This window comes from Meleagris gallopavo, chromosome 1 (assembly GCF_905368555.1).
Source record: "Meleagris gallopavo chromosome 1, MGAL_WU_HG_1.1, whole genome shotgun sequence".
In the NCBI taxonomy this organism is placed as follows: Eukaryota; Metazoa; Chordata; class Aves; order Galliformes; family Phasianidae; genus Meleagris; species Meleagris gallopavo.
Window position 1 is genome coordinate 28,199,779 of NC_139404.1, and position 21,626 is coordinate 28,221,404.

At 37.3% G+C, this 21,626-nt stretch overlaps 1 protein-coding gene across 4 annotated transcripts in view; it reads left to right on the plus strand.

The window, feature by feature from the left end:
* NRCAM (neuronal cell adhesion molecule) overlaps window positions 1-21,626 on the plus strand; it is a 141,565-nt gene that overhangs the window by 22,802 nt on the left and 97,137 nt on the right. For all 4 annotated transcript variants that reach the window (XM_085219535.1, XM_085219552.1, XM_085219543.1 and 1 more), the window contains exon 2: window positions 21,012-21,101. The gene's annotated coding sequence lies outside the window, so the exon portion shown is untranslated. The remainder of the gene's footprint in view (window positions 1-21,011; window positions 21,102-21,626) is intronic.

The following is a 21,626-nucleotide window of genomic DNA, read 5'->3' on the forward strand; positions in this document are numbered from 1 at the left end:
TTTTTCCCTACAGGAAGTTCAGATCGAATGGCAGCTTCAGTTCCTTCATTTGTTATTATAGAGTGACATAGATCTAAACAGACAGAGAGAAAGCAGTAGCCTAATAAAAGTGGAATATATGGAGGTTTTTTTCAGTTCTGCTATATGTGGAGTTAAGATTAGAAAGGCTAAGGGTAGCATGTATATAAGAAATTGTCAGTAGAATCTGGAACAGTAAATTTAGACATCTGAACTACATGAAAATATGCTTAAGTATTGCCCAAAGCTTGAATTAAGATGGCTTTGTCATCATCCTCTGAAAAAAGGCTGTGGAAGTGTGCTTACATGGTTTATGCAGGTTAGCAGGGAGAATTCTTACTGCTGAGAAATTGTGTTGGAGATGTAGGATAAAGCTAAGAGACTGGATATTGCTTTTGTACAGATATCATCTGAAAATACTTTCTGTAGCTGCAGCTTTCCTTTTTTTCCCCCTCCTTACTTGTTTGCTTACGTAACACCACATCTCAGTAAATCAAGTCTGATACCCTGTTTATTCTTAACACACTATTACCAGAATTTCATTATGAACCAGAGCAGCAAATACTTTACTGTGATGGTGTCAGTGCTCTGGACATGCTAAAGGTCTGAGTGCCCATGGATAACTAGAAAGGAAACAGTGGCCTTGATTACTGACCAGACATCTCACTCCACCACCACCACCACCACCACCATCAGCTCAGTTTACTTGTGTAGTAGCGCCTGTGTGTGGTTCAGTTGTCCAGTCGTGTAACAGGGGAAGACTTCAAAAAGCAACCAGCAGGCAAAACCACCTTAGACCTCTGACTGGAACAGTGTTCTCTAGCAGCATTAGCTACTTATAAAGTATTAATTACCCCTGCTAAGTCAAAGACTTCTGTTTTCTTAAAATTTCCTGGTTTTCTGTGCTAATTTTTACTCTAGTTAATATCAACAAGATGTTTCTATGAAAATGTATTACAGCTGACCTGTAAGAAAAAATGAGTTATCATGGATGAGTTACTGTTTATTGTATGTTTTTTTTTTTTATATGAATGTAATTTGAAATTGTCTAGTATTTCCTGATTCCTTTGGCTTTTTTCACTCTATGTTGCACTTCTACTCTCAGGTTTGCGTTTATGTACTTTGAAAGGAAATATAAAGATTCCACATTGTCTCTAGGGTGATAGCTGGATTCGAGAGAAGTTTTTTCCTCCTTCTCTTTCTTATCAAAGAGATAAGCAATTAAAAACACAAAAGAAAATCCTCCTGTACCTTTTTCTGGGTTGGGTTCATTAAATGTGTAACAGGCTGTTGTAGCACCGTCTCTGATCATAGACGTGATGATAGAAAATAGACTTGGCAGATCAAGGCAGTGTGATGAGCTGCTGAAGATGAATCTGTCCCACGTCTTTTCCCGCTTTCCCTGAGGCAATTCTTCTCAGCACAGTAACCTATTTCCGTCTTACTGGGCTATTTTGCAAATCTCATTAAAATATGATTAAAATGAAATACAACAAAACTCATAAGACAAACTTGATTAGAAGATGAACTATTACATTCGTATTACCCCTAGGTACTACTTGATAAGTATAATTTGAACTTTATTCGTATTTGAAAGCAATTATCTGTTCTAACTAAAACTTCGTTTCTCGAAAGCATTTATTTTAATCTCAGGTTTTGGAAGATTTAAATATCTTAATTTTCTTGGTAATTGATTTATGTTTGTTAGAGACAGAATTACTATTTTTTTTTTTTATCTCATGCAGAATGTCTATCTTCTGAACTCAGCTATGAGCTCAAATGCAGATAAAAATAATGTTTAATCTTTTAGTTTAACTTCAAGGTCAATCTTATACTCTTGCAGTGATGATAAACTTCTGTGTTGATTGACTAAATGTGTTCGTAGAAAGGGATTAATTTACCATACCAGTTATCTCATAAAACGCAAGTGCATAAGAGAGGGCTGGCTTTTGAATTCTGGCTAGGAGGAACTTACAAGTCTCTCTTTCCTGAACACGTAGAAATTCAATTGAGAGGAAGTTTTATTTGGTTCTGTTCCAAAACAGACTTGTGGAATTTCTTCTTGACCATTTTCCTACACTCAGTGGATTGTTTCCTGTGTCATATCACGTATTTAAGTTAGACAGGATGTATTTTAGCAGTTTGCCATCTGTGAGCAGTTGTTGGGCTTGCTGTTGAAGAAGGAAACTTATGAGAAGAAGCCTCCTCACAAGGCCTCTCTTGTTCGTTAACCACGCAGGAATAGATTCTCTTGGCTTGACATTTGGCTCAGCTGGGACTTATTCTGGTGAGGCACCAGAGCTTTGTGAATTTGAGATGGGCAGTGAGTCACAGAGATTCCAGTTGGAGAATATTATCCATTATTCCTGCTTAGATCTGATAGTTATTACCATGAGACTATCAAGTAAAAAAGTCTCTCTCCATTTCTTTCCTGGTGAGTTACCTGTCTTCTATGATTTTTTTTTTTTTACTAGATTACTAGTTTTTTGTTAGAATCAGCTTTTTAGACCATACACTCCTAGGGTATTCCCCAATTGATATCTAATTGCTGTGTTTTTTTTTTGGTTTTTTTTTTTTGGTAAGGTAGGAACGTATACCCAAAATTCAGTCCTAAAATCTTAACACCCCCAAATGACCAGAGTTTACTATTGACTGGTAACACTTCACACCTTGGTATATTTTGTTTATTTGTACGGTCATTGCAAACTACTCTTACAGAGGACAAGTGTTGGGTGTTGTGGGGTTTTTTTTGTTTGTTTGTTTTTTCCCTATATGTATGTGCCCAGCTAGCTGTTTTGGCGTTAACATAGAGAAGCAGAGTTGTGCTTTTCCTCTCTGGTATCTGACAGGCTGGTTTGTATGTAAAGCAGCTCAGTATAAAAATTTACATTGCTGTAAATTGACCTGGGGCGTACCTGGGGCTGGAAGCATCAGCACAGGCTTGAGAAGAGGCCAGCTTGTTTCTGTTGCTGCAGTTGAGGTCAGCACCTGACTCTGTGCTGATGGAGATTTCTTGCACCTGAGTTGCTTCAGATGTAGCTGCACTGTCTGTGCTTTGTGAGGTAATGCTATTACCTGAGGCATGTTGGTGCTGAGCACAGCCTAAATGTTGTTATAAAGAACAAAAGCTCATAAAGAACAGGGGCAGAGGATAAAAGAAACAAGATTTTATGATGGTGTTAATACACATAGGATTATTGAGGTCTCCACCAATTTTTGGATGCTGAATCACTTCCTACCATCCATTTTAGATGGAGAAAGGTAGCTGAAAAATGTAGTAGAAAGCTTTGGAAAATGAACTTGTAGCTGAAGACTGAACATTAGAACACTTAAAATAGAGAAAAAGATATGGTGTTTTAGGGTGGGTTTTTTGCCCCAAAGTACTTTAAAACATTCTTGTTTATTGAAGTATGGGAAGAAGTGGAAAGCAGAACTTGCATGTCAGGCTCAGCAGTGATTCTCATGACTTCCTTTCACGTTTCTCTCATGCTTCTGTATAACCTCAGCATTTGGGACTATAAATTGTGTGCTTGATAGGTATCTTAATTTCTTCAGTAAACACCCATGAACTACTGATTTTTATTTTTATTTTTTTTTCCTCCCCTGTTTATTAGGCTGATGACTACAAAGTATTTAGCTTTCTCTATAATACTGAGTTGTCATTGTCTTTTTTTTTTTTCCTTTTTTTTCAGTGCAAAGCAGGCAAATGTGAACTATCTTTGTTAAGGTAATCAGTGAAGTCCAAGATGATTTATGGAAAGCAGTGGGTGACCTCTATTTGTTGGAACATCCTTTGTCATCCTGATGCTTGCCAGGCAGTGCTGCTTTACAGCAGTTGGCTGTGAAGAGTAAGTGTGCATTCAGGGTGGTTCATGTAGTGCTGAAATTGAATGATGGCATGAGAAACTTTTCTGAGTCTAATACCAGGATGTAGAGATTTTTTTCCCTGCAAATACAAACTGTTTTGTCAGAATATATCAAGACTTTCTTACTATAGATTTCAGATAAGTGCTAAATCAGGTTGAGAAAGTTCTTGAGACTCTCTGCCACTTTCCTTTCTTGTGGTAAATGCATTACCTTATTTAAGTTTCTTCAGGAAGGACCTTGTAAGGACTTTTGTGTATCATCAGATAGATGATCCATGTCATAGATACAGATTTTGGAACGTCTTTAGTGTCTTTTTAATGGCACCTGAGCACAGAGGTTGAACTGGCAGGATTTCAATTGACTTGCATCACTGTTTGAGCTTAAGTATGCGCTTTTTATTTCTTGCTGTACTACGCTTAAGTCTCTGTAAAGTAATGTATTGTGAAATACTGTAATTTAATTTTATTTCTTTAATGCAGGACAGAAAAGCATCCATGACATCTGAGTGCTGATTTCAGCGTTTTTTAGTGTAAAAGAGAACAGTGACAAAGCCTCAGTTTCAAATAATGATTCCCAATTCATCATGATTTGAGAGAATGTACTGTATTAAAAGCTGTTTTCCTTGCATCATTTTCAATTGATTTAATAGCTATTGAATTTGACTTGATCTGTTTATGCCTTGTGCTAGCATGTATTGCTTTGGAAGGCCTCATTAGCTGTCTATCTAAAATTAAATTACTTCTGCCTGCAACAGGATTGTAATTTAGTTCATTACACTTTCTAGCAATCAGTGATATTTGGTCAATTGTCAGATGTTGTTTGATTGATTGTCAATTTCCCCCCAGATGAAACTTTCAAGGAGCTTTAAACCTCTGTTACTTTCTAGTATCTGACCCATAAATTATTTTCTGAGCACAGAGAAAAGCAGAATTCAGTCAAGGTGTAAGGAGAGGCATTCTTAGCTACCTTGTCTAAAGAGCTTTTTCTCAAATGAGCATGAATGTAAAATGCACTTCTAAAAGTTCATATTTCAAAGGAATTGAGATTATTGTTGTCAGTTTGCCACATTTCTGTATTGCCTTGTTTTAATGACAGACAGAAATTTAAACAATTATTTTGTAGTTTCTTAGTAAATTTCTTAAAAGGAATGTTTAAAACAATTAGCATTAAGAGTATTTAATCCTGTCTGCTTATTACTTTGTTTAAATAATCAATTCATTATGAGTGCATTATATGGATACATTTGTACCAGCAGCAATTTACAAATCATTCACTTTGTATGAATTACTCAAGCTCTTATCATGTAGTCTTAGTCCAAGTGTGTACTCTGCAGGAGACTGGCAAAGGAAACTGTCAGTGAGAAATATGTGGAAGACAGCTTCTCCCTGGAGACAGAGTGATCAGTGGGCAGCTGCAGAGGGGACTCTGCAACAAAGACAAAATGGTCAGAAGGCTGAGAAAGAAAGGCTAAGACAAGTGGAGTGTCTATGGGATTGGATGTGAAGCTTTTAAAACTTACTAATATAAACATGAGAACTTGAATGAGTGGTCAGTGTGTCTTGTTCTCACACTCAAAACTTTTTTAATATTAGATTTTGTTGTCTTTTTGTGAAAAGTCTTCTGTATACTCTGTAGGGAAGCTGAAATATCAGTTTCAAAGCTCTAGAACATGTAGTGTTCTGTTAAGGTTTTAATGTTTTCAAACTAAGCAGAAAAATTGCTGTTGATTGGGTTGAAATACCTCTTAATCTGTTGTGTTGTTAGAACTCACATAGATAAGCTAAACGTAGTAGGAAATGCTCAAACTGCAGACTTCTCCAGCTGAGCTAAAATGTTCATGCTGATTTTTCTCAAAATTTAAGCAAAACCAGAAATAAAGGAAACAATTACAGCAACATGTATTTAAAATACAAACCTCCATTTATCCAAAGCTATAATGACATTAAAATATCTTAAATTCTCTCTGGGCTTAAACCATCAAATATTTAAATGTCTTTCTTAGAGAATGAGATGGAGTTTATCACAGAATTGAAAGAGTCATATACTTCAGTGTCTAATTATGATCTATTAAATTTAACATAAAATGAGTGCAACAATCTGGCTTTGCTGAAGAGTGTGTATGGCGGGGTTCTTTCTGAAAAATATCTCACCATGGGTATATGGCGGAGGCTTGCTTTTGTTAAGGCCAGCCACTTGGGAGTTCTCTATTTAGTGAATCATGTAGGTTGTGTAATGATTAGATGCCAAGTCACGATCTAGCACTTGGAGCTAATTTTACTTCCAATGTGCTGCTTTTGAATGCAGAGCTCTTCATGCTGACACTGTTATGTTCCCCTGTAGCTGAGGGAGGCAGCTCCTTGCTGCCAGGCTTCCTGCAAGGCTCTGAGCAGGACAGATGGGGCTGGGGCTCTACAGTGGCTTTGAGGCTCAGGCCCTGAGAATCCCAGTCATTTTAGGGGCTGCTGGATATGTTTGTAGTAAAAAATCATCTGTTACCTGATGTTCTTTTTGCATTCCTGAATTGTATGCTCCTAAGAATGTGGGAAACTGAGACAAAAGTATTGCTCGTTCTGACCTGCCCAGACATTGCTAAGCTATCTGAGCCAACTCTGTGCTGCTCCAGTTCTGTACATAGCTCTTCCTCCTGTGGTTCTTAAAAGTGGAAGTGATGAAGTCAGAACTGCATCAAGTGACTGATTAAGCACTGCTAGGGTCTGCCTCCTCTTGTACCCTGGCTACATCTGCGCCATGTGGTAGTTGGCTCTGGGTCTCCTCTGAGCCGTACATAGTCATCCTGTGCTGTAAATCAATTGATGTTTTTGTGAAGAGGCAAGAAAGGTTTAGTTCAAAGTATTTGATGTAATATGAAGACTGTGGTTCAGCTCCATAGGATGTTCTTGATAGGTGTACTGCGTGTCCTTGGGAGCGAGAGAGCATTTGAGAGTACAAGGGCTGCCTAAGATGGTGTTGGAGGACTGCTGAGAGAACCAGACTAAGGCAGTCTTATTAACGCTGTCCAATGCAAGCAGCATTTGAGTGAAGAATAATTCTAAAAATCTAGTTGAGGCAACCTATGAGAGCTATGTAGAAAGCTAATAAACAGTCTGGGTGGTCTAGCAGCTTGGGGCTTTATTAAATCCCTGCTTATACTGCTAGCATTACACGTATTCAGTGTGCAATTTGACAAAGAGATCAGCACTGTAAAGCTGAGGGATGGGGAGAAAAGAGTTAGCCTGAAACACTGGAAGCTTGTTTATGTGCATGGATTTGGAGGAGGGAAAGGAAGAGTGAAATAGATAAGAGTAAAGCCAGGAGGATGTGGGTGACCAGAAGAAACCCCAAGGAACTGGAAAACTAAAGCTTGATTTGTGGAGAGTGTGACCCTTAGTTAAGGAGCAGCAGGGCAAGAACAGCTTTTTGTACATGTCCTATCCCTGGACTGAAATGTGCTTCTGAATGGTATACTTTGCATAGCTTTGAAGGCTGACTCCAAAATTTTAGAGTAGTAATTAATTCTGTATGTATAATCCACTGCAAAAGCATAAGTTGTCTCTTCTTTTTTTTTTTTTTTTTTGGCAAAATGACATTTGCTTTTTGAGGCTTCTTCTCTTTAGATAACTAATGCTGAGCTAACTGTAGCAGATCCAAAGTTTCCAACTCTGTGTCAAAGCTGTGGTTATTTAGAATTATGCCATATAAGGGAGTTTTTATCTCCAAATTTTTTTCTGAAATCTTAGTATGAAGGTTTTGCTGAAGGACCTAAACTTGCAAAATTAAGTATTCAGTAGGAACATTAAAATAAATTTGCAAGCTTTAGTCTTATAATAATGTGCATTGTAATCATTATATGGTAAGGCATGCTGAAGTTGATGTAATAAATCATGTTTACACAAGGGGCAGGGATAAAATTGCTGCTGGAAAACTTGATTTTAATTATTGATATGGATATAGGATAACATTTTGTTCTGCCATATGCCGTTTATGAAATATACATGGAATTGGGTGGTGGGGGAAGTGCGCCTACAAGAAGCTGGCAAGCATGGCCATAGCATTAAATATCAAAAATTCCCAATAAACGTTTTGCAAAAACTCTGTGGCATCATAGGCCTGACTTCCCTGCCATTTCTAGCACGAAAGATCTGGTTTCTTTGTCCAAATATCTACCAGTGGACTTCTGAGTGTTCTGGGGTAGACTTCTTTGCTCCATAATAATTTAAAACTTTCATATTTGTTGAAATATGGGAAGGAGTGGAAAGCCCCAGTGCTGCCTGCTCTGCAGACCCACCCTGGGCCTGGTGATTGTGCAGTGTCATGGCAGGGCCCTGTCAGTGCTGCCCAGCCTATAGGAGGGCACAGCACCTGGTACTCACTGCCTCACAACAGCTCATAGCGTTTTCTGGCCTTGTAGCCAAAAATCAGCTCTTATAAAAGTCTGTTTTTGTTTGTGTTCCTCTCCTCATCCTAGGGCAAAAACAAGCCACAGGCATTGTGGGCACAGGAATGTGGGGTTTAGTTTCTTCTTCATCTGGTGCTGGGCTTCTTGCTAGAGGAGCCAGGTGGCTTCTGTGGGTAGCTCACCTCCACAAGTGAGAACTATTTCAATGCCCTGTAGCTTTAACAGATGCTGTCAATATACATACTTGGTGCTAAAATACATGCACAAGCAAATGCGGATATTTTATTGCCATTTTACACAGACAGTGCTGCAGACTGTTTTGTTGCCAGCCAGCCAGCCTGGCTCTTTTCGCAGAGTTTCCATACCTGGGTTCCTGACTTAGCTGCATACATCCAGATGCATTAGTTGCTTGCTTCTGATGAGTAATAGGGGAGAGGATGTACTTTGCAGAGACTTCAGTGGATGCAACAGAACTTGTTCTTGAATGGGAGACTAATTTAGACTGACAGATGTTCAGCAGAAGGTGCTTCATAATATGGATACATTGCAGTGTTGGCTTTTTTTATTTAAATAAATAAATAAATAAAAAATAGAAGAGCATGTATTAGATTCTGGTTACCACTGATAATTCCTAGTAAGTGCCTGATTTGAATGGTGGACTAGAAGCTCGGGGTCAGGGCACTGAGTATTGGTAAGGAGACACAAACCAGAGCCAGATAAGCCTAATAGGACTCTGCAGAACAGAGAGAGGAATGAGCATCTGTTACCACGACGTTGTCATTGCCTGAGTTTTTTTTTGTTTTTTTTTTGTCTTTTGAAGCTTGTGTAATTGTCTTATTGGAGTATATCATCTGCTACTTCTTCATAGCCCTAAGTCATTTCAGCTCTCAATATGCTCTGTAAAATAAGAGCTGATATTTCACTATGCAATGTGGAATGGTGCATTGAAGCTACCTGTAAAAAGGCTTTGTAAAATAATCTTATATTTAAATCTATATCATTGAGAGCTTTTAATTTTTGTTTTACAAATAATACAATTTTTTTGTATTTTTTTTTACAATTTTACAAAAAAATACAAATAATAACATGAAGTTAATTGGCCTTCAAATAATATCTTATTGTGAACATCTGAACTAACTATCCTTCTAACACAGGTGGGATGGCAGAATATATATTTTTTTTTCCAACAACTGACTGGCACCGTTACTCTGTTTAATGTCACCTGAATTACTCCAAGTTCAGCATCTTTGATCTGGTTACGTTGAGACTGTTGGGGTCTTTGTAAAAACAGCCAAGTAGTCTGAGTGGCTTTATAATGAAACTATCCCCAGTGTGAGGTTGTTTAAATATAAAACAGAAATTGTCTTAAATGATTAAAAACATAACTTAAAAGCCATCAGTTTTTCTATAGCTGTGTGATCAACTATATTTTGAGTGATTTTCTTTTTTTTGTTGTTGTTGTTTTTATAAACTTGATGAAGATATCTTTATAATGTTGAACTGTCAGGAAAGCAGAACTTTTTAAATGTTCTCAGGAAACTGGAAGTTGAAAGTTTTGCACTGACTGCTTTAAACTTGAATCTATCTCAAAAAAAAGTTCAAATGCTCTTTAATGTTTTATTTTGATAAAATAGACTCCTTGTCAGTGTTTAAAGTCAAAATAACATTAAATATTTAATGACACCATAGCTTTAACTTGCTGTGTATATTTAAAGCTCAGTACTTCAAAGTGTGGTAGTAGCTCTTTGTGTTAACTTTGATTGATATATGTGTATAAGTCCTTTCAAGTAACCTCTAGCCACTATTTTATTTTCTTTTTTTCCTTCCTTGAGACTGTTTGAATGCTATTTCCTGCATTGGATTTGGCTTTGTTAATAATATATGCATAATCTTTTGCTTTTTCTTTTTCTTTTTTTTTTTTTTTTTTTTTTTTTTTTTTAAGAATTTTGAGAGTGAAAGTATTGATTTAAAATTACTTTATGCCTGTGGTGCTTGTGGTCCAAGTATTATTACTTTTCTGATAAGGAGAAACTGTGAATGCATACAAACACTGGCTGTGCTGATGGATTATCCTAGACAGTCTGTAACAACAGTGAAAAAATAATTTGATTTCCACTTGCAGAACTGTACCATTGCAACATAGGAATGAAATGGACTTTTCTTTTTAAAACTTAGTAAATACATACTTGCTCACGGACTTGTAGAACTTCTGGATTTAGAAGATTCACTAAAAGCTTATTCACTGAGTCAAAAATGACCTACCTGAATAATCAGATGTCACTACAGAATGTTTTCTATTCTTTGAGACTGATTCGTAATTTGGAATAGGCTGTACTTGCAGAATTCCAGTAAGAATTTTGGATTTACCATAACATAGACTTTTGCGCAGCACGGCTCCTGAACCAAAGTATTCCTTTATTGTTATGGTCCTCTGTTTTATTCACTGAAAGCCATTGATTGGTGCTGCCTAAAAATGGAGTAAAATAACTCAAATGTGTTGCAAAAAAGTAATAATAGTAAAGGGGGGGTGGGGGGAAGTATGGGGTGAGGGAGCAGCTCTTTATATGGACATTAAGTAGTTCTGTGAATTTCCCCGTTCTCTTTGCAGTATGTAATTTTACCTACAACTTAATGTCTGTTTGAAATCTGGTCTGTGAAGATATGTAATGGCATTTTCTATCCGGACGTATTTCTGATACAATGTATTAAGGTAAGTAAATGAAAACCCTCTGTCAGCAAAAAAGGTAAAATATACTTGTTAACAATGCCATTACCTTCCTGGTTTCTGAAGTGGACAAACCTATTTTCAAGAACATCTTATTTTTTCCTCCATTTTGATGGGAAAGGATTTTCTGTTACTTTAGGAGGCAAGAAAATGGTCCCTGAGTAAAATGCAATGCTAAATCTTCACACATTTTCAAATAGTAGGTTAAAACATGGCCCTGTGCCGCAAGTCTAGCTGTAGCCAGGTCTGATGATGAGGTAACATTCCTATCAGGGTGTGACTTCAGGGAAAGATGAGTTATTCGTTTATATACACAAACCAAAAGAGTTGAAATAATTTGCTGTCATCAAAGGCTGACTTTCCCAGTCCAGTTAGAGAAATAGGAGAAGATCACTGGAGAGAAGGGCTAGCATAGCTCATTGGAACTGGGAGTTTTACTAATGGGAAGAGGTGTTCAGTGCAGGTTGGAAAGTAAACTAGGGGAGCATATGATCAATGGATGTTAAAGCTTTAACAGACCGTTCACAGATCAGTACTATATCGTGATAGTGAATGATGTTACATATTGGATAAAGTAATGCATCAGTTTTAGTCATGCCCTTAAAAGCCCCTCGAAGGGAAGAACAAAGTCCACTTGTAGTATTATTTGATTACTATATATTTTATAAGCTCATCAATCTCTGAACCTTAAGGCTGCATTTGTTACATGCATGTGAGATCTGCCCTTTTAGAGAGAAATTCTGCGTTTGTTGCTTTCACAAACTGCTGGAAATGCGTTGATTCCCAAGTTTTAGTCTTTTGGAAGCCAGGGCTGCAGACTCTCTTGTGCAAGTAAAACCCATTCTATATATGGAGAACACACTGAATTTGTATGTCAGGTAGCTATTTTACAATTCTATACATGGTATACAATTTGGTAGTCAAGAAGTGCTTAAAATGGGCTGTACTTAAATATAGAAATTATATGTAAATGATATTCCTCCTCCTCCAAATAAAAAGCTAAGTAACTTACGGATCCCCCACGATAATAATAGTACCTGTGAGCTCACATCATACTCTCCTAATGAAAGGAGGAGGCTGTGTTCCTGCAGAGCAACTCCCTTGCTTCAGGAGCCCATCCAAGGAGCTGTGCCTGCTGGGGCATAGAGCTGCAGCAAGGCTGCCCTTCCAGCTGCTCCAGCCTCTCCAGTCATGCTGAGCCAGATCCAAGGCAGCTTTGCTGAGTGGGAGGCAAATTGCAGATAACAGACTGGAACAGTTGGCAGCTTGAGCCTCTGAGGGGCAAGATCATTCCTTCCTTCCTTCTCAAACTGCTGTGAAAGGGGTACGATGTGTCTGCTGCTTGTTCCCATGGGTGGAGTTCTAGAAAAGAAAACAAAATCCTTACGGTATCCCATTGCCCTCTGAGGTGGGAAGACGGTGACTCTCTTTTTGACTTGCTGTTCTGTAAAGAACATCATTTTAATGGTGTAACAGATGTTAAAGCAAAACTTCTAAGTAGTTTATTCTTCTGAGATTGGGAAAAACCATGAAGAAAATAGCTTATCACTGTTTTTGTTGTTGTTGTTTTAAACTCATTTTTGTATGTGTCCATATTTCATCATCTGTTATTCTACAGAAATGAGGAAATGGTATCTTCTATCTCCATGCAGAAGCCATGCCACCAAGGAGAAAATGCTGAAGGTTTAGTCCTGCTTTATGTAAAGGAGCAAATGCTGCCATGCAGTTTTTCTCCAGCTGTGATTATAGAGAGAATTGTGCTGTGTCAGTGCCTGAGAGAGCCCAGTCCTTTCCTATGATAGGCATTCTCTGTGAGAACCTATTGAGAGCAGTCCTTGGGAGACTCAGGTGGATAAACTTAGTTTCTAGGTGCCAGTCAAGATGCAGTCATGCTTAGAGCAGAGAGCTGCTAAATTTGTTCCAACAGTTTCAGGAAGGGGAGACAGCTCAAGGGCCTCAAGTCAAATTAGAGACACTACTGAGTTAGTTGCTTCTGGGTATAGTGGCAAATGAGATCGGACAGAGGAACTGAGATTTGGTCCAGTTCCAGCCAGCTCCCTCTTTGGGCACTAATATGTATGTACATTGCAGGCAGAAGTTGAAATAATGTCCTTTATACCAAGAGAAGCCTTTGGAAAGTTGAAGCACCCTGAAAAGATGTTTGCAACAAAATACGACTCGCTATATTTTTTTTCTTTTACTTGAGCATAGACCCACTGTCAGCACTACTGATACATACCACCCGCTGTGCTCAAATCCACTGTTTGGTCTCTAGAAATGTTCTGCAAGCATGTATGAATTTCAGTGGGTACCATTTTTTCCATATGGTGCCTTTGCTTCATATGCACTTCCATGTCAGATGCTGTTTTGTCAGACTTTTATTCTGCTGCCATCTACTGCATGGAAACAAAATGGAATGGAATGTTGGTGGGGAGGCTCAGCCTCTACTGTCATATACCAACATCTGCCTCTGACATTGTGGGTCAACAGAATAGAAGAGGAGGCAATACTTTTGGAGCAGTCATTGTATGTATTTTTTCCTTCCTAGAACCAAGATTCTAATTATCGTCTTCTGGCTGTAATCGTCCTCCTTTTATTCTCTTTCCATTCTCTCTCTCTCTGGCTTCATTCAATCTTTTTTAATTTAAGATGGTTTTAGTTTAGGATTTCAGTGATTTCTCCCATCGTTGCAGTGTGCCATCAGCTAATCAGTTCTTTTGCTGATGCTGTGAGGGGTTTTCTGTGTGCTGATAAATTTCCCTGTCCTGCAGCTTATAAGCTGCACGTTTGTCTATATGTGTAGTGTGTCTCAGTGGTCCTGTGTTTAAATGGCCTTAGGCATCCAGTGGTCAGGGATACCCCTTGTGCACAAAGGAAGGGAAAAGCAGTTCCCTCATGGAAAAAAAAGAGAGAATAATGCTGGAGAAAATCTTAACGCTGTGAACCTCACTGTGTAACAGCCTCATCAAATGTAATATGAAAGGAGGAAAAGAAGCCCATTCACTTGTGTCTCTGACAATGCCAAGCTGTATGTGCTATAGCTGCTAAAATAATAAAGTGAATGAACCTTGAGTTGTTTGAAGAGGACTCCTCTCAGTCTGGAGTCACTGCTGAGAAGTCTTGCTCTCCTTGACAACAGCTCTGTGTGCTAAACAGCTTAAATGCTGTACGTGTGGGAAAGGTCTCTCTCCATCAGCTTCAGTGAAGTCGTAGAGTCATAGAACAGTTTTAGCCCTTTTGTCTTACTTTAGTGTCTGCATTCCCTATGTATTTCCAATACTATATATTTTTTATATTGACTTAATTTTGACACAAAGCAATCAGTTTTTGCTATCAATCTATGTTGAGCGTTGTGAAAGCATTTTGCTGTATTGTGCGTATTGAGAGATATTGATTTCATACTAGCACTTCCTAGTCACTCTTCAGAATTCATCTCCCATCCCAAGTATTTGGAAGCTTTTTGAGAGTGGGGTGCACAGATAGTAGTTAACATTCTATGTTTTGACATAGCTGGATAGCTTTATTATGTTAGCATGCCTCTTCTATCTTTAGGCTTAGATTATTTGATGTTAGACAATTCAAATCTACTGCTCCTTTTCTTCCTGCAATATTTTAGACAGGCCTTGGTTGACCTAACTGCCAAAGTTTAAGCATTTTGGGATCACACGCCCCATGCATGGTGCTCCTGAACCGTTCTATCTTTCTAGAGTTTTAGACCCCACACCTTTTAAATGCTAGGATAAGGTTAACTATCAAGCTACTTGAAAATACTCAGCTGAGCTCAACACTAACTAAACTTTGGTATGACTGTAACCTTAGAATTTGTTTGTTTGTTTTTTTCCTGAGTATTATCATATGTCGTGAAAGAGTTTGAGGCCATTTGGAAGGGAAAACCAAAAATGCATAAAAAGGGAGATAAATGAGAAGTCAGCATCATCAAGCAATTGCTTAATATTTTTTTAAATCTGTTTTTTCTTTTTATCTTTTTAACAGTGGGTCCCAAACAAGGAATTGTGCACTACATATGTGCATTGCAGATATTTTTAGCTTAAAGAGCTCAATAGGTTAAAAAGTAGCTTTGTTAACATGTAAATTGTTCAGTAAGACATTCCTAATGGCTATATTAGTTTAAAGGCTTCCTGAGACTAAAATGGTAATAAGATGTAAAACAAGATGCCATCGGTAATATTATGATTACTGAAAAGTGTATGTAAATCAGTGAGCATTTTTAGAGGCATTTCTGTCAAAGAAAAAACTTGCTGTTATGACTGAAAGCTTTCTCATAATAAAAATGTATTGTGGGGTAAGAAAGCCAGCTCATAGGGTTCTTTTTAAATCCCCACCTTAAAGAGTCTGTTTTCATAGCTGCCATCCTGACAAAGCCAAGTGACAGATTTTTGCTGTGGGTTTTGAGCTTACCATTAAATATAGCTTTTTTTTTTTTTTTTTTTAATGTTTTGAGTAGCCCACTGAGTAGCTACTGTCTGAAGAGTACGAATCACAGTGGGGAGCTGAAAGGGAATGGGCCTTCAGAACATTTAGTGTTTAATGGGGCTACAGCTGTAGTGAAGCAGTGTGCAGAAATAATTCTGATTAGGTTTGGTCAATCAGACAACAAAATCAGACCTGCCCCTTCATCATTCAGCTCTAGAAATTAAGAAAATAACTTCTGCTAAAGTCCAGTTAAAAAGAGAATGTTTGTTCAATCAGTTATATTTTAGCTATTTTTGATGAAATGTGCTGTCAGAGGCGAGCAAACAGTTAAGCTACTCAGTAAGAGAAGTTGCCTTTTTTATTTGGGGCTTCATTTTTGGAGGGAATGATTGAAGGTATGAAAATAAAAATGCGAATAACATTGCAACTTATTTGTGGCATAGTAAGTAGTTTATTATTTACTGTTTCACACCAGTGTTTTCATTAGAAAATACAGTTATAAATGTGCAATTAAAAAGTTATGTCTTCAAATGGCAGAGGAGCCAATTACTCTTAAATAACTTTGAATGGTGTTCCCTAATGAGCACTGTATTATCTGATGACAAACCTTCACATCAAAACCAAATTGCCTGTAACTGTAACTCCTGTTTTTCCAAGATTTTGCCTTCTCAGTGGAGTTCTTCATATCTCCAGGAGCATGGGATGTGCCTGAAGTGGGAACTCAATTAAGATACTCTGATTTCATTTCATTATGTTTAGGTGTTCAGGTGGTTGTAGCTGTTACGAACCTTACTGGCAACTTGCTTTGAAGTAGATTCTTCTGTAGAGATTGTGCTTTTGTGAAGGAAAGCATTGTTCTAAGCAAGTCTTGAAATCGGAGTAGGTTTCAAAGCAGCAGATGAAGTTATTGTTCGGAGCTAATGCTGGTGCTAATAAATGCTGACAGGATTCCAAGGCTGCTCCCTAGAAAAGCTGCAACTCTCTTGAAGTTAGAAACATTTCACATTTTAACTAGACTTAGAAACTTTTTAAAAGTTTCTTTCTTTAGCAGTTGATAAAAGGCGCTTTCTATTACCAGCATTGCTCCAGGGTGGTTCTTTGGAAAGCAGAAGTGGTCCAGAGATTGGTGTGATGTGTGAAGTTGGTGGCCTCCTTCTAACGCGTTTTCCTTTGTTTCCTGATATGTGTATACTTTCTTTCTCATGGAATTTCACCTGTCACCATATATTGGTTGGTATCAGTGGAGAGCAGAGGGCTGCCTAGTGGCAAGCTGTCTAGTCAAAAGGATGGACTAGAGAAGTGGAATAAGGGAATTCCCAAGCAGTTATTTAGAGGAAATTCTGCATAAGGTGCAATCTAGATCAAAATTGTTGTCAGTTTTATATAAATATATATGTATTTATTTTCATAGATAGAAGAAGCCAATTACTTTTAAACAGAAAAAAAATGCCCCGATACAGTGAGAATCATTTCATTGAAAGGCTCATGCAGCTAAGCAGATTTAGCTCTGCTTTTAAATAAATACAGGGAAATGTTTAACCCCCTTTGTATGGCCACAAAGCCTGTGCTGATCACACAGAAGCATGGGAGGTCGAGGACAAAGCCATTGGCTGCTGGAAAGGGCTTTTTGTGCGTGCTTCTGCACAGTGCTGTGACTGTGGGGCTTAGCAGCAGACTTGTCAAGATTACAATGTGGAGGGGAGCGTGTTACAAATCCCTATCTCTCACTAACAAAACAAAAGAAAGAAGATAAAAAAAAAATAATAATAAAGAGGAGGTCTGTATAGCTATATGCACAAGGTAATGGCTGATTTCCCTTTTCTATTCTGATTCTTCTTGATCTGTTATGTGGTTGAGTTCTGTGTACCTGGGTAGCAGTTAGCTAGATTTATTGAGTAGCAGGAGTGTGGGGAAATGGAATTTAAACTTCGGATGCAAGAACAGACGTATTCTGTGTAACTTATTGAAACATTTAATTTTGGTTAGCTGTCTAAGAATTGAAATGAATACTATATAATTTATTTCCATGGAGGAAAGCTGCAACTTTGCAACATATTAAAGATGAGAACAAACATAAATTCTGTTTTGACTGTTGTAATATATTGTACTGTTTTGTATAAAATGAACACATTGCTTGGAAAAAATATTAATATAATCTGGGCTGGACTACTTGCTTTAGAATAGGTATTTAGTATGGATGTATCTGTGAAGAATGAAAAATTGAGCAGTTATCTTTGGTGTATTTCCAGGATGTGGATTGTTGGGTTTCTTTGTTTTGTTTTGTTTTTCCCTATTATTACTTTGTCAGAATCATCTGGGGTTGAGCACTGCCAGAAATAAGATAGATATGACAGAAAGATGAATCACTGCCCTCATCAACCACCAGGGTAGTTTCTCCTCTTCCGAGGGCTCCTCATCACTCCTTAATTCTGAAAGAAGAAATGACATGAGGGTGAATGCTAGATCTCTGCAATATTGAATAGCATAAACCAGAGCTTAAATACATTAAATATATTTTAATGTCGTAAAGCAAATATTTTTCCAGGTCCTCAAAATGTTGCATTAAATATTTTCCTACAGTGTTGTCAAGTAAAAGAAAGCTGAATTATATATGTGTGTGTGGGTGGTATTAGTTTAAAAAAAAAAACGGTGTATTGTCCCATTTTACTGTTATTTTTTAAGGTTATGTTAAGAAGATAAGAACGTTCTACCTTTTGATGAATTTTGTATGGAATACATTTTACCTAAAACCATTTGGCTAGTCCGATTATAAAATAAAAATGGAATTTTTGCATTTTGATTTCTTAAGAATTTGAACTTTTTTTGCATATTTTTTATTGCAATGAATACTTTCTCATTCTAAATTGTATTTACCTAAAATCTATCAATGTTGTTAGTTTTACTGCTTTAAAAACATCTAAACTATATAAATTTTAGTTCTTTCACAAAATTTTAAATGAGTAAGTACACGGTAAGGATTATGATTTGATGTGTAGAAGTAAAGAGTAGATTTTATATTTCTTCAACTTCTTTCACCCAATAAGTGATAAATTAGTTTCTTCAACTTATTTCACCCAATCTGTAGACTTCTTTATATAAATATATAAATATATATAAAACAGTTTAGAATGTTTTTACACCATGTTCTTAACCCTTTGATTTTTTTTTTTCCTTGTTTTATTCATGCTGTCTTACTCATGACTGCTCTGCTATGGTAGAAATGCTCCTCTTTCTTTGGAAGCAAAATACTTAGTTATCCATTTTCTGTATGTGAAGTTGTATGCAGAAGCTGTCCTGAGTCTATTGTCATGCTTAACTTTTAAACATAATCCTTGAGGCTACAGCTGTTTTTACTGGTGGTAACAGCCAACCAGGGACAAATTCCTGTCATTCTATAAGATAATTGGCAAGTCTCTTGTAAAACAGACTGGCCATATATCACCTAATGTAATCTGAGTTTCATCTGGGTACCGTGATGTGTCTGTGGCCCCAGTATAGAGCTAATTGGTGTTGTAGTTCACAGCATCTCAAGGGAGTTGCATGGCAGTCCACCAAAGCCATGAGTTTATAGCATAGCAATGTGGGAGCACTGGGAGTGTTTGGGGATGCATTGACTTGCAGGGACTGTCTGTAGTGGAAAGCCAAAACTTGTGTGAGCTCAGCCCTGTGGATGTGGCCCCTAGGATGGACTGTTCCCTTAGATGTGGGTGATCTGGTGAGACAAAGCAGCTGGGAGGCAGTTGAGTGGCAGGACAGATGTATCCATCATCTTTATGTAGGAAGGATATGTGTGATTATGGTCATACTCAAGGGTTTTGGTCAATTAGGAATTGCATATAACAGTTCTGAATGCAGTTTCAATGCTGACTTTGGCTAACTGAGGTCCTGTTAGTAGGTGACAGGCTGGTCCCTGTGGGAAATGTGGGTGCAATGTAGGGAGGGATTTGATTGCCTAAGTAAAGATAAAGGCGATGAAGTGATTTTCACCTCAGTGAAATAAAAGATAGATGCCAAACTTCAAAAGTTACAAAGACAATGTATTCTTCCCAGTGCTTTATTATGTAAGAGCAACAAGTTGATTAGAAAGAGTAGAATAGGAAGCAATGTATGAGAAGAGTGCTCTTTTCTACTGAAAGGAACATATACAAGAGAGGTCTACTCAACAGTTAGAACTTTACTGGGTTACAGTAATAATAAATAATACACAGAAGGAAATTGTTAGACAGCATTATCAAATTGACAGGAAAATGATATTACCAGGTCACTAATTTTTGCATTTTCTCCTATTTCATTGTACAAGATAGTGCTGATCTGCTGTTGAAAGTAAATGATAAACTTTTCTACTGATAAAGTTTATATTTTAATGTGTGCTGTATAAAATACTGAGTAGCTTCACTGCAGTGATACTTGTCTGTTGCTTCTGGTGTTTCGTTTCATCATCGATTCACTGAAATCAGGACTGTGTTTCTTTCAAACATAGCTTAATTTGCAGATAAGCAATGTACTGTAAAGCTAAAGGGCTGCAATGGAAATCCCCAGCTCAACATTTTTTGAGGCTCATTTTCAAAATTTATATTCTTTGAACCTTGCTCTCTTGAAAGTTCTACTCCATATATACTTAACTGAAATATAAGCAACCTTCTTCTCAACAAAAGCTCAAATATATCTAAAATGGGGCATTAAAGTAACAAAGATTTGAGAGAAGAAAGGAACTGCTTGTAGAGTTCTCATGAATAAATGAGGAAGATTGTATCTGAATTCACAACAAGCTTTCTCCTGCTGTGTTCTCTTTCCTTGTGTTGTACTTTTAATTTACTGTCTCATCCTTCATCAAATAGGTGGCATCTTTGTACATGGTAGAGGGGTTGGAACTAGTTGATCTTTGAGGTCCCTTCTAACCCAAGCCCTGTGATATTCTCCTAGAATGCATGAGATCGAAAGAACAGCTTACAAATAATGTAAGCCCAGATCTCTGGCAAGAGCTATGACCAAAACTTTTCCCTGAAGTAGAAGCTTGCTGACAGTGCTGCTGTGACCTTCCAGTAGATGTCTTAGGTGGTTAAACATTTGTATCCTGAAGAACACTGCAGCATTTGATCTTGAAGTGAGTACTCAGTATGACTTAAGTTAGATTACTGAAATTCACGAAGGTATGGTGAGACTTTCCTACTGGCTTAGTCAGCCTTTGTGCAACAGTGGGTGTTTTTCACTGGATTCAGAGAAAACCTAGATACAGAAAATGTTGGATATTTAAATGGGTGATCTGGTTTGAGCTGATGGATCTAGCTGTGTTATTTTGTAGAGCCAAATGAGAAAAATAATTTTGAAAGCTATGGAGTAGTTGTTGTTTTTTTTTTTTTTTTTTTTCTTTCTGATGCCTCCCATTTTTCCTTCAGACTGACATAGGTAAGTTAGCTGCTAGTAAAATAACATTTCACTTAGCTCACATAAACCATAAAGGATTTAGCACTGCACCTTTATGAGGACATATCTGGTGTATTTGTTATATTTTAACAGCAAGTGTAGTTTTTGGCCTGTGTAATAATTCACATTCTACATCATTTTTTGCAGGCAAGGCAGTAAGGCAAAAGACCAGCTATACAACAGAGAAGAGAAAGTAAATACACAGATCATCTTGCTTAGAAGTTTTTCTGCACAAAGGTAAGAACTTTTTCCTTCAAATTTTAATCTCTAAATTTAGAGGAAAAAAGCTACTGACATTATGTTTAAAGTTTCTTTTAAAAACAGTCACAGTTGTTATATAATGCACTTTGTGTTTTACTGCATTTCCACGTTTGTTTGGGTTACCAGATTGTAAATAATATAAATTTTAAAATGTCAGCACAGTTTTTACCTGAACTGCTCAAATCAAATATATTAACTGGAAAAACAGCTAAATTATTTCATAGCTTCATATAATTGAAGGTAGGCTTAATCATCTTTGATGTTCCCTGCTGGAGAGAACAGGTGTCGTGACAAGCCATCTAGTAAACAAATCAGTCTGAGAAACAGAATTTAAGAGAGACTTAAAGTATTTTTGTACCAAAGATATTTTCTTTCTAGCGTAGGCCATAAATATTTACAAATATTTGGTGATAGGGATATTCTGAATTCTTCAGTCTCACAGTTTTTTTCCTAAGATTAAAATGCCAGTTTTGGAAGTTTTCGAAATAAGCTTTGATTATT